General features: G+C 42.7%; 1 protein-coding gene across 5 annotated transcripts in view; it reads right to left on the minus strand.

Moving 5' to 3' along the window:
• The window catches only part of bcar1 (BCAR1 scaffold protein, Cas family member), a 236276-nt gene that overhangs the window by 86689 nt on the left and 136775 nt on the right, over positions 1-12812 (minus strand). Inside the window, exon 1 of one of the 5 annotated variants that reach the window (XM_080187046.1) lies at positions 4881-4944. The exons of the other annotated variants lie outside the window; for them this stretch is intronic. The gene's annotated coding sequence lies outside the window, so the exon portion shown is untranslated. Of the gene's footprint in view, positions 1-4880; positions 4945-12812 lie in introns of those variants that run through there. 5 annotated transcript variants of the gene reach the window in all.

Raw genomic sequence — 12812 nt, forward strand, 5'->3', positions numbered from 1 at the left:
CTGTAAAATCTCAGCAGGTCTGGCAGCATCTGTAAGGAGAGAAAAGAGCTGACGTTTCAAGTCCAGAGGACCCTTTGTCAGGCGACGACTCATCTTTCATTCCCTCGCCCCACAGTATAACTATCTCCCATTTTCTCTGCTTTTAGCTTTAGGATTACCCAGCACTACCTTTCTCAATGTTTGTCTACGTAAAGTAGTGCTGCGTAATCTAAAGGTCTTCCATTCCAGAGAGAGGACATTGAGTTTACTATCAATGCTATGGTTTTGGAATGCCAGTGATGATGGAGAGATTCTTGTGTGTCTGGCCTGCCTGATATGGGAAGGAACTGCCTGGGGAGGAAAAAAAACAAATCTGAAACAAACAGTACCCAACTTCCATCATGTTATTTCCCCACACCAAGCATTCATCTTCTGCTCTCAAGGAGTATGCCGGCTGCAATGCCTGATGATAAAATTTGAGAAGTATGGCACATAGCAGATCTTGCTGTGATTTATTACTTTTACCTCCTAACTTTGTGAATTTTCTTTATTCATTAATACAAGGTTCCTTTGAAAACTGATCAATCAATCAACAGTTTTGTCACAACACTTTTTTTTTTAACTGACTGCGTCATGTACAAAGACAGAAGTCTTCACCAATGCAAGGCTTGATCTGATCATCAGAAGTCTGCCTCCAGAGGAAACTTCATGGCATAGTCTCATGACTGTGGAAAGCTAGATGTGTCAAGCAGACAGATTACAGTTCAAAACCCAAACACTAACCATCCATTTTCCAAAGTCTAGGTGCAGGACTTTCTGGCCACGCTCACCCCAAGATTGGAAAATCCCACCTGAGGTCAATGGTCCTTTGCATGGTCATGTCCCACCTGCTACAATTCCCATGGCAGGCGGGAAGGAAAATTCCACTCAAGGAGTCTAATTTTCTTCCTTCAAAATCAGCCCTTTTGCCCTAAAGATTGATAATAAATTGAGTTTTTCACTCGTGTTTGAGGAAATTTGCATTATGGGTTAAGGGGACCAAGTAATAAAAGCTTGGATCTTCTTCCAGAGATCATACGCCTCAAGATCTATTTTTCACCCTTTGTTTGAACATATATTCATATGTATAAAAAAAATGACAAAGTATTCCATGAAATCAATGAGACGCACTAATGCAATGGCTCTGTGGGAACTATTTAATACCAATGATAAGGGATATTCTATGGATGCTTTGTGTATGAGAATTGTTCAGACAAATAAGTTATGTAGATGCACCTCACAGGCAAAGATCAAGATATATGTAAATTAAGCAGGATAGGGTAGATTAAGCATGAGAGCGTAGATTTCCCTCCTTATTGTGCCTGAGGAACATGAAAGATCTGCACTGGGAGGGCACCCAAACTCTGCACAGCCCAGGCCAAAAAACATCATATTCTCATCTAGATCACCTCCTGAGGCCCCAAGGGCAATATCAGCCCTTGTGCTGCTATATTGTTATATTATTCCAGTTTGGTTTAAGAACTATATGTTACATCTACACATAAATATCCAAAAGTGTCACATTATTCACTACTGTGCTACAGTCTGCATATCAAACTAACAGGATATCAGTGTGCAACGCATGGCGTGACCTGACAAATAGTTGATGAAGTTTCAGCATTTGAGTTTAAAAGTGTGATTACTTCAAACCCCTGAGAATTACAAGAGGTAACATATACATTCTATTTATACTAGTAATGTTGTTGATAATTATTAGAAGAAGCACTAAAATTGAATATATTGACGTTATTCACCAGGTAACAGCTTTATTGGGTCAAGTGGGTAATGAGGCCAGAGAAAACAGATTTTACAAGCCAGACCTTCAGTATAAACTAATCCCCACTGGAGGTGGAGGAAATCGTGCTGTGCGATATTTCTAACAAAAATATTACCACAGTCACACCAAATTCTTCCATCTGTGAAGCACTGAGCCAACTTCTCGCTTAAAATAGAAGATTAATGGATTTCAAATAGTTAACATGGTTCTAGAATAACAGCACGAGTCTAACTGGAAAGTGTTACTTACTGTACCCACGTGTTGTTTTATCACAGATCTATCAAAAGGTTAAAACTGTACCGGTTTCTAAATTTCTGGTCCTGCCAAAACAATCGCCTGTTGTAAGAAACAGTATTTCAGTGAAAAGTGTCATGCACCGAGGAGAAAGGTTTCCACTTAAAACAAGAACAGCCCAAGACAACGAAATGCTGACACTGAGTAGTCATTCAAATCAAAAGGTCAAAATGTTATAAACTAGGAGAACAAAGATAGATCAGTGTAAGAATGGTACAGCACACGAACAGGCCCTTCAGCCCACTATGTCTATGCTGACACAGATTCCTCCCTAATCTAACATTTTCTTGCCTCTACGTGGTCCATATCCCTCTATTCCCGGCCTATTCATATACTATCTAGATGCCTCTTGAATATTGTTATAGAATCTGCTTCCACCACCTCCTCCAGCAGTGCGTTCCAAGCATTTACCACCCTCTCTGTGTGAAAAACTTGCCCCTTACATCTCTTTTAAACGTTCCCCCTCTCGCCCTCAACCTACGTCCCTGAGTAATTGACCCGTCAACTCTGGGAAAAAGACTCTGACTATTCACTCTATCCAAGCCTGTCATAATCTTGTAAGCCTCTGTCAGGTCTGCTTCATCCTCTGATGCTCCAGTGAAAACATTCCATGTTTATTCAATCTTTCTTCATAGTCCAAAATCTCCAAACCAGACAACATCCTGGTAAATCTCTTTTGCGCCCTTTCCAATGCATCAACATCCTCCTGGTAGTGTGGCAACCAGAATTGTGCACAATACTCCAAATGTGGCACAAAGTCTTATACAACTGCAAACCAGAAAACCAGAGTGACTTATTGCTGTGTAACTCAACTAATATCCAAGGTTTTGTTTTGTCAGAGCATGGCACCATAGTATAGAGAAAATAACTAATATCCGAGGTATTTTCTCTATAGTATGGTGCCATGCTCTGACAAAACAAAACCAGTGTTTTTAATAGCTGTGGACATTGAGAATGAAATGGAGATGCCGGCGTTGGACTGGAGTAAACACAGCAAGAAGTCTCACAGCACCAGGTTAAAGTCCAACAGGTTTATTTGGTAGTAAACGTCACTAGCTTTCGGAACACTGTTCCTTCGTCAGGTGAGAGGAGAGGTCTGATCACAAACTGTGCCTTTGTATGCCCTGTTTGTGAGCTAGTGTCCTGTTCCGAAAGCTAGTGGCATTTACTACCAAATAAACCTGTTGGACTTTAACCTGGTGTTGTGAGACTTCATTCTGAGAACAGCAGAGTGCATCTACTGGTAATATAGGTTAGTGTCTGTATGTCTGGTACTACAGTAATAAGAGGCTTTTCTTATCCTCAGGCCTAGTCTAATAGGAAATAAAAGACTGTCCTCATTGAATCAGAAAGGGCACCACAGAAATCTCAGGAATAATGCTTTCATTTACAGCATGTTCCTCAGGACAAGCTTCTCAATGCTTCACACAAAGAATTACTCTTAAAGTGTAATGCACTTGGATATTTTTCTACATTAAAAGGTGCTACATTACTGCAAATTACTGCTGTTGCTATGGAGGTAGCTATTTGGGATGTCCAGAAGTTGCGAAAGACACAATATAAAATCAGAGTTTTTGCTCTCTTTTTCTTTCTTTCAATGGCAATGAGATGAATGGTCTGTTAATCTTTTCCTACGCAGTGGTATCGGATGCAAGACCCAACTTGGCAACAACACCATAGAAACCTCTTGCCTTTCTTTCAGTGTCATGGGACACTTAACATTTATCAAGCTAACAAAGCAGACAGATGAGTACTTGCTTTAATGAAGGACAGTACAGTACAATGATGTACTACAACATTGTGCCAGATTATGGTAGTGGATCAAATTCATATTGATTTGCTCCAGAGGCAAGAGTGCAAATAACTGAACCACGCTGACAATGAGAGATAGCCTTCCAATGGCTCAATGATTTTGCATTGAGGAAAGTCCCTGCACGGCACAAAGCTGACCTCAAGAGGTTCTCACGTTGAAAGCATGACCGCTGATCTAACTGTCCCTGTGCTTAGCATGGGAGAACGAAATCAGGAGCCCCACTTCTTGCCGGAGTCCACTACCCTCTGTTAGAACATGTGGACCTCAGATGCGGACGAGATTGTAAAATCAACTGCAATACTTCACACAAGATAATGACCCACTGATCATACATCTTGGACAAAATAATGAAATCTGCAGATGCAGGTGGGCCTGTACGCCATGGGGAGGCAGCATCTTTTGGACAAGAGGAAAAAACTAGAAAATAACAAAACTGATTTCACGCGCTCCCCAAGCAGTACGCATTCCATAAAAGAAAAGCTTTAACTGGTAAGAGCAACAAGTAAAACCTGCACGAGTCCAATACTTCAAAACTACTCCCTCTCTAAAATATATACCTCAGTTTTCAATCGCATTTTGCACACTGCATTTTTCATTCACTTGGAATCTGCTTTCATACATGGGTTCAAGTCTGGCTTTGTCCTAAACAATGACTTCCTGCCAAAATCATTTGCTACTTGGTCCACCCACAAGGGTAGTGGAGAGACTGAGTAAACCGTTGACCTAAAAAAAAACTCCCACTGCCACTCCTGCTGGATCTGGCAGTGTGCGGCTGTTAACCTTTCCCAGAAGCAGGAAGTGAGTGCCATTTGTGTGACTCATGGGTATTTCAGCTTCAAACATCCGGCAACTGCACAATTACTGAGCCAGGTTTTAAAAGTGGGATTACAAGTTCAAATTCTAGGAATTTTCTCCAATATGTATTTTTCCACATTCTAAATTCAGTCAGTTTTCTGATCGATGAGAAAAAAATCCAACCTTCTAAATTGAGGCAATTCTACTTAGGCCACAAATAGGCTTCCAACGGCATGTCTTTCCTCATCCACTTCCACCTATGTAACCTCTGACCCCTCTACCTCAGTCTACTTGCTGCCACATGTGATTGTCACACACAGACTTGATTATACAACATTAATATTCTAGGCATTCTTTAACAAATGTGGAAGACCACCAAAATCCAGTCAAAGAGTTATTTCTCCCCCCCCACCTCAATCTAGCTGGAAGCCACCAATAATTGACCAAACAGGCTCTTAATTTGCCCAAGGGCAGGCTGGCAGCCTGCTCCTCCCATGTTGGGAGTGGTGGGCAGGCAATGGGTAGGGCACCACCATTATTCCACCCGATTTTACAACTCCTGCCCCCACAGCCTGTCTGTCTGCTCCTGCAGGGCAAGAGGATGGGAGCATGGAAGTCCAAGTAATCATGAAAAGAGAAGCCTTCCCAATCGATTCCCTATGTGTTCACACGCACCCATATGTGACACACAAACCTATAAAGTCATAATATTACAGAAGTAAAATTAAGGAAATACAGGTTCAATCCAGCCATCACTTTTTTTAAAAAAAGCCAACCTCTGCTCCAAAACCCAAGATAGGATAGAGTATAATTTCCCCTAACTGAACGTTGGAAAGATTGAAACCATTGTTTTCAGCCCACAGCCGAAACCCCATGCAAAGAAACTCCAACATCCCCTTCCCCAGCCACTGGCTCGTGCTGAACGAGGCTCTTCAACCCGGAGCTAAATCTGACCCCACCTTTTGTCATCACAAAGATCGCCTCATGGTCACTTGCCCAGCATCACTCCCCATCGCCCTTCACTGAGTTCATCACTGAAACACTCAGAGTCCCTACAGTACAGCAGGCCATTCGAGTCCGCACCGACCACAATCCCATCCAGGCCCTATTCCCGGAACCCCACATATTTACCCTGCTAAACCCCCTGACACCAGGGTCAATTTAGCATGGCCAATCAACCTAACCTGCACATCTTTGGAGCGTGGAAGAAAACTGGAGCACCCAAAGAAATCTTATGCAGACGCGGGGAAAATGTGCAAACTCCACAGAATTGAAACCAGGTCCCTGGCGCTGTGAGGCAAAAGTGCTAACCACTGTGCCACCCAAGAAGCTGCAGCATCTTCTCCATTCCATGGATTCCCAATAACCAGCCTTCAGGTTCATGTGTGTGTCTGACAGTCAACATCAGTGGGCTATGTGGCTATGAAAGCACCACAGCTTTCCCCCAGTCTGACCTCCCCTGTCCGTCATAGACAGTTTGTCACTGGTGATCATGAAACTTGGCTGGATTTTCTGGCTTTACCTCCCCTTCCCATCATTCCTATTGCTGACACGACTGAGACCAACTTAGCAGTAGGTAGACTGCAGGTTGAAAGCAGATATCTTCCAGAGTTACAGAGTATTGTTGCGGGTAGGGGGAATTAAAGAGTGTCTAACTGACAGGACTTCTCAAAATAAGGGAGGTTACTACATTGATGGAGTGAGTGTTTGTTCGCCCTCCCCCATCCTGACTGATCTGTAGCATGGAATATCAGCTGATTCATGTGCCATGACCTCACTCCAGTTTTGTTTAAACACACATTGCCCTCACGTCCCCTAACATTAATACTGTCCAGCCAGGCCTGAAATCATTAGTAAAACCAGCAGGTAAACACAGTCAGTGGCACCGTTACAGGAGACATCTCATCATTATTGAATTATTACACTATCAATAGCTTGCTTACCCTACAGTATGTTTCTGCTGATTGTTATTGTAATACTAGCAGTGTTTACCCTACCATAACAGTTTCTCCCCCCTTTTTATTCATTCAACTGACTGGAATGTCTGAACACTGTGTAATTGTATAGTCTGTCCCAGCTTACTTTCTCAAACTTCTGCCGAGCTTTGCCATAAAGTGTCAGCAGGAGCCGCTGATGAAATGAGATCATATTCTCGTTGGCTCGCTGACACCACTGAAGGATTTACACAGAAAGAATACAAACATTTTCTCTCTCGGACTAAGATCAATTAACCCCTTCCAGTTCTTTTCAGTGGATAAAGCACCAAGCAAGAGTGCCGTCAGCTGCTGGCCCTAACCTCCCTATGGTTAAGAATGAACAGATTGTCTTGCCACCTCTACTAATGCCCAAAGTAACGTGTGGTATGGCACGGGCCAAATATCAGGCAGGAAGAAATCAAGTTCCAACCTTTGGCTCTCCACAGTGTTAAGCTGATCACAGTTGGGATGGCAGAATCAGCTTGGCATCACTGGGCAGAGAGGAGAGGAGACAGCAAACCTAGCCAAGTTCTCTGCCACTGATCGTTTGCCCAATAACAATCAGTGCGGAGGCCAGGATTAGGAGACGGTGTGGTAGCCTGCTGTCAAATAGTTCCCCAACCCTTACTGTCCTATTCTCACATGAAGAATGCCAGCTGGGAGCCTGTGGGAATAAGAAACACCAGTGGCAATACGGAACACCAGCAGCAATGCATCAACGGCAATGTGAATAAAGGTTTCAACAAAAGATCGTGAGCTGAAATGGGGATACAGGTGGCTAGTGTTACACAGCTGGAAGCAGACAGCCTTTGAGAAGATTCAATCAGGTTGTACAACTCAGTTCAAGGTCGAGCAGTAGTCTGGTTCAGGCTGAGACAGTGGCTGGAACTGCTGGTGAAGCTGTGGAGCTTGAAAACTATGGTTCTGATCTTTGCAGGGTTTAGCCAGATGAAAGGACACTTCACCCAAAGCCAGGCACCAGAGAAACTCTGCAAACAGAGGGGCAGTGAAGGGGTCAAAATAGGAGGCTATACTCTGGTGACAGTTATGAGTTTCCATTCGGGAGCATCTGAGCCAGGTAGGGGAAAACTGGTGTGCAGGACAGAGAACTTAACAACTTCCAAACCTGCTGGAGTAAACATGCTTCCCTGCACTTCCACTGTGCCCTCTCCAGATTGAAGCTGTACACATGAATGACCATGATGACATATCCACTGAGGCTTTTCCTTCCAACAGGAAATGGTAGAAGAATTGTATTCACCTATTTACACCAGTCAGATGCAAATGCCTTCGATTTAAAGTTGGCTGAAAACCAACACTGAGGAGGTGAGAAGTACTTAATATGAAACACGAGGAGAGTGGAACTGTAACTCTGACCGCTTACACCAACAACTGCATTCCTTTCATCAAGTAAGCCCGAATACATGATTTATGGTGGAAGCATGGGAAACGATGGACATTTCACAAACAGTTAAGCAGTCCCAATCTCTGAATTCTGCCCTATATAGGGAGTAGAATTGGATATGGATTCTGCAAGCTTGCTCAGACTGCAATAATAAAATGATCCCAAACAATCACAATCGCGAAAAGTAAACCAAAAGCCACTAACTCAATGTGCTGACATATTTACTTAGTCATTCCAGGCTGAGCTGCCAAAGCAGACTCTGATACTGCATTCTTTTGAACAAAAAAGATTAAAACAAATTCCTGTCTTCCATCAGGATTAACCCCCCCCCAACCCCCAAACTATAAAAGTTTTCTTCCTCACCCATCTTATCTTTTCATCTAATAAATGTTGACAAGTGCGTGCATCATAATATGTGTGCTGACTCCTTCAGAGTGACTCAGCAGGTTGAGTTATAGCATATTCCTGTACATAGACAGGATTTTACAGCAAAACCGAACAAGACTTTTTTTCCCCTGACTTGCAGTCAGAACCGTAGCTGAAATGCTCTTTACAAGATGATGCTTGTCTGGTTTTGTACTGTCCATCCCCAAGGAATCTCACAAAAACAATAAGTGCAGCTGAACTCCAGGTGCCTTTAGCTTTGATACTTCTACAGTTCAGGTGGCTGGGGACCAGCATCTGTGGCCTGGCTCGACCCTCACGTTTACAACACTGAATCAGTTTCCATATGCCAACAGCAGAATGAGGGGCCCTGAAAAAACATATTTTATTAACAAGACAAATATGGAGAATTGGTGAATTGTTCCTCAAAACCCCAAGTCTCAAATGGAAAAGGGTTTAATGAATTTCAGATCGAAAGCTGGCAACTGCCTCTGAACAACTTGCCTTTAAAGAAATTCTTATAACAGTCAAACCTTCACTTATGGTGAACTGTGTTGACTTGTGGAGTAAATGTGGCGGCTTTCATATTAGTGGGGTGTTCACACGATCAGTTGCCAAATGTAGACTTTGGCACTGGACAGGCCAGTGTAAATCCAATAGATTTACTGACACAGGCACTGAAAATCAGCCAGTAAAAATAAATGGTTCTTCTTCCCTGATGGCTCGAATACTCCAGGCTAGTGGCGACTGGAGTCTCCTCCTTTGCCAAGCAGTGCACAAACATTTGAGTAACACCAATAGAAAAACAGAATCATGTAATCATATTCTCATAAAAGATGTTCCAGCAGCAAGTTACTCGCCTTATAGCAGCAAGTTACTTGTCCTCTGTCTTACCTGTAAATAAACTGGGCTAGTGATTGATGTATCATTAAGACATGCTGTACTGCCTTAAGTACAGTGGAGATCTGAGCATCACTGGGTGCGATCTCACCCATGTTCCACCATACTCCTGCTGCAGCAGAGACAGGGAATTTGGTGGCCAGCCAAGTCTCCATTCATGGCAGTGAGATAGGAAAATTCCGCTTGCGTGAATGGTTGAACTACAAATAAGTCAGGAGTTCAATTTTAAATTGGGAAAACTTTTTTAAACTGCCTCAGCCTTTCAAATCTTTCCTCATCGCTAACATTCTGTCAATGCTTGTAAATCTCCTCTGTAACCTCTTTACAGTGATCAAATCCTTCCTGTAACGTGATGACCAGAACTGTATGCCTTGGCTCAAGTAGCATTTTATAAAGTTCTTAGCTCAACCTCTCTGCTCTTATATTCTGTGCCTCAGCTAATTAAGGACACTATCCCATATGCCTCGAGTTCCAGATTTCCTCCAGCTTCTATCTGCATCATCTTCCTCTTTTGTGAAGACAGACACAAAGTATTCGTTAAGAATCAAGTCCATGTCTTCCACCTCCCCACACACAAATTACTCTTCTGGTCTCCAAGAGGACCCTATTCTTTCCTTCGCCATAAGTTCATAAGATATAGGAGCAAAATTAGGCCATTTAGCCCATCGAGTCTGCTCTGCCATTTAATCATGGCTGATATGCCCCTCATCCCCATTTTTCTACCTTCTCCCCATAACCCTTCAGCCAATTAGAAATAAAAAAAATCTGTCTAACTCCTCCCTAAATTTACTCAGCGTCCCAGCATCCAATGCACTTTGGGACAACGAATTCCACAGATTCACAGCCCTTTGGGAGAAGGGTTTTCTCCTTAACTCTATTTTAAATTTGCTATCCCTTACCCTAAGACTATGACCTCTCATCCTAGAATGCCCCACAAGAGGAAGCATCTGCTCCATGTCGACTTTATCCATACCTTTCATCATCTTGTATACCTCAATTTGATCTTCCATCATTCTTCCTCTTACTTTTAAAATATCAATTCAAAACCATTGTGATTTCAGCAATAGCTATAAGCTTGAGTTGTGGAAGAATAGTATAGTGAAGCTTTCATGACCTGCCTTCACTGATCAATAGACAATCTGGAGCTATTTAGGTTTGTTTGGCCCTCTTTTCATTTGAAAAACTGGGGCTGGGAGTCTGCTAGCAAGACATAATGTGAACAACCAGTACCAGCCAATGATACGTCTCTCTAAATCCCACTTCAAACAAAGCCAAAACAAAAATAGCTTAAAAATGACCTCCATATGATTTGGTTGGGACTGAGCTGACTGTTCATCCTGGAGATGGGACGTTTGGAGCACTTAATTAACATAAAGCTAGTAGGTCTTTGACTTGTGACCCCACAAGAGAACTGGTAAAGCTTCCCTGATTGAGGGTCATCTAGACCAAACCAAGTCAGTAAGGGTGGGATTCAAAGTGTTGAGATGGGAGTCCAGAATATCACAGCTAAAACCACTGAGTCAGGTCACTCTGAACCTCTGATTGAAATCTTTCTACTTCAAGTATAAATGTGCTGAAAGTCAGACCTGACCCATCACAACTGTTTGATCAGCACTTCATCCACATCTAAATTCTATGTCAAAGGTGACTCTGTGTGTGGAGATGCGGCTACGCTTCAACTTGTCCCTGACTGCCAAGTGATAGATTTAAGTCCTTATGAGGCATACTGCCACTGCACCAGCTCTGAATCATCTCCATCCTGATTTACTGAATGGAATCTGGACACAGAAACACATTCCATCCTTCCAACTCAGGAAGCATTCAGTAATAGTCTGACATTGTGCAACAACATGCCTGCGTGAGCAGCTCACTTTGGAGCTATTATACAATAGCACTTTTAGCACAATGCTTGAAGCTTCACTCCTTTCTTCCCAATAATCCTCCAGTCATTTTCTCATTCATTTCAAAACAGCCAATCCATGAGCTGCTCCTGCACAGGCTGCCGGGAAAAAAAAAGCCATGATCTTATTGAATGGCGGGGCAGGCTCGAAGGGCCAGATGGCCTACTCCTGCTCCTATTTCTTATGTTCTTATGTTCTTATGTAAAATGCACGGAACAGTGTTAGTAAATGATTATTTTTAAAATGAGACGAACGACAAGGATCAGCTTGGTAGTGGTGGTGGTAGGGGGGTGCAAGGGAACAGTTAAAGGGGGAAAAATTGCCCAATAGTTGAATGTTAAAGGATGAACATTCAAAAACGGAAAGTCTGGTACCTCGATTAGAAACATTAGGTTTGGGCACAAAGTCTTGTGAGAAGCGATGCTGTTTCAAATAGGAGTTGATGATCTTTCAAGGGAATTCGCAAGATACAACGTAGCTTTCAGGCCTTGGAGATATAGTAAGGAATAAAGACTATTCATCTGTTGGTTTAAAGTATGTGCAACATATAATTTGTAGCTGCCATTGATGGGCCAAGGAAAATGTCAAGAGATAATCCAACAGAGAGGTGAGTATCCATTCACATCCTAACAACCATACGGATCTATGCAGTACTGAAACTGTTGAAATTCACATCGCCCATTCCAACACAAACATAACCTTTTTACACACTGGAGGGACTGGCCTTCACAATGGTTACACTGCCTTTCCAATCCTATGTCCACTCCAACACAAAGATTACCTATGTCCACCTGCATAATGTTGCCCATCTCCATCTCTGCCTCAACCCACCTGTTGCTGAAATCCCAGCGTTGATTATTGCAATGCTTTCCTTGCTGGTCTTCCATCCCCAGTCACCTAAACTACACACTATGTCTGACTTGCACCAAATCCCATTCCTCATCTTTCGTACTGGTGTTACGCTCCACGTAGGGACCTGCAGCTTTTAAAAGCAAGGAACTCCCATAATGCCAACAGAAAGTAAATGCTTGATGAGACTTCAGTTTTTAAAGTTTTCCTGTAATACACATCATTTCAATGTTAATGTTGAGATGAAGAGTATTTCAAATAAAAAGGTGAATTTCACTTTAGGTAGTTAGTATGAAAATATGCCTCAGGTAGGTTACAAGCACTCACATTACTTCCCACATAAACATGACACCATATGCAATATCATAGAGTTTCCATCTCACCCTCCCAAGAGAAAGAATCTTTCACTACACACAATGGATTTGGCCCTCAAATTGCTTTCATCTGCAGCTGTATTGTATCCAAGGTCCCCAGATATGGCTAATATTTGCAAGGAGCACTTCTACAGATCCCCTCTCATTCAGGTCAGGAAAGGCCTGATGGCACAGAGACTCTCTTCCACAATCTCTTTGAAAGGCTTGGTTAGCTCTGGTAAAACCGATTCAGCTTGGCCCAATCCACAATTCCCTGCCTTCCATGTCTTCAGCACTCAGTCCTTTACAACTGTAACACATGCACAATAACAATGTCCTGTCTCTAC

Source organism: Carcharhinus amblyrhynchos, chromosome 4, assembly GCF_965287045.1.
Source record: "Carcharhinus amblyrhynchos chromosome 4, sCarAmb.v2.hapA, whole genome shotgun sequence".
Taxonomy (NCBI): domain Eukaryota; kingdom Metazoa; phylum Chordata; class Chondrichthyes; order Carcharhiniformes; family Carcharhinidae; genus Carcharhinus; species Carcharhinus amblyrhynchos.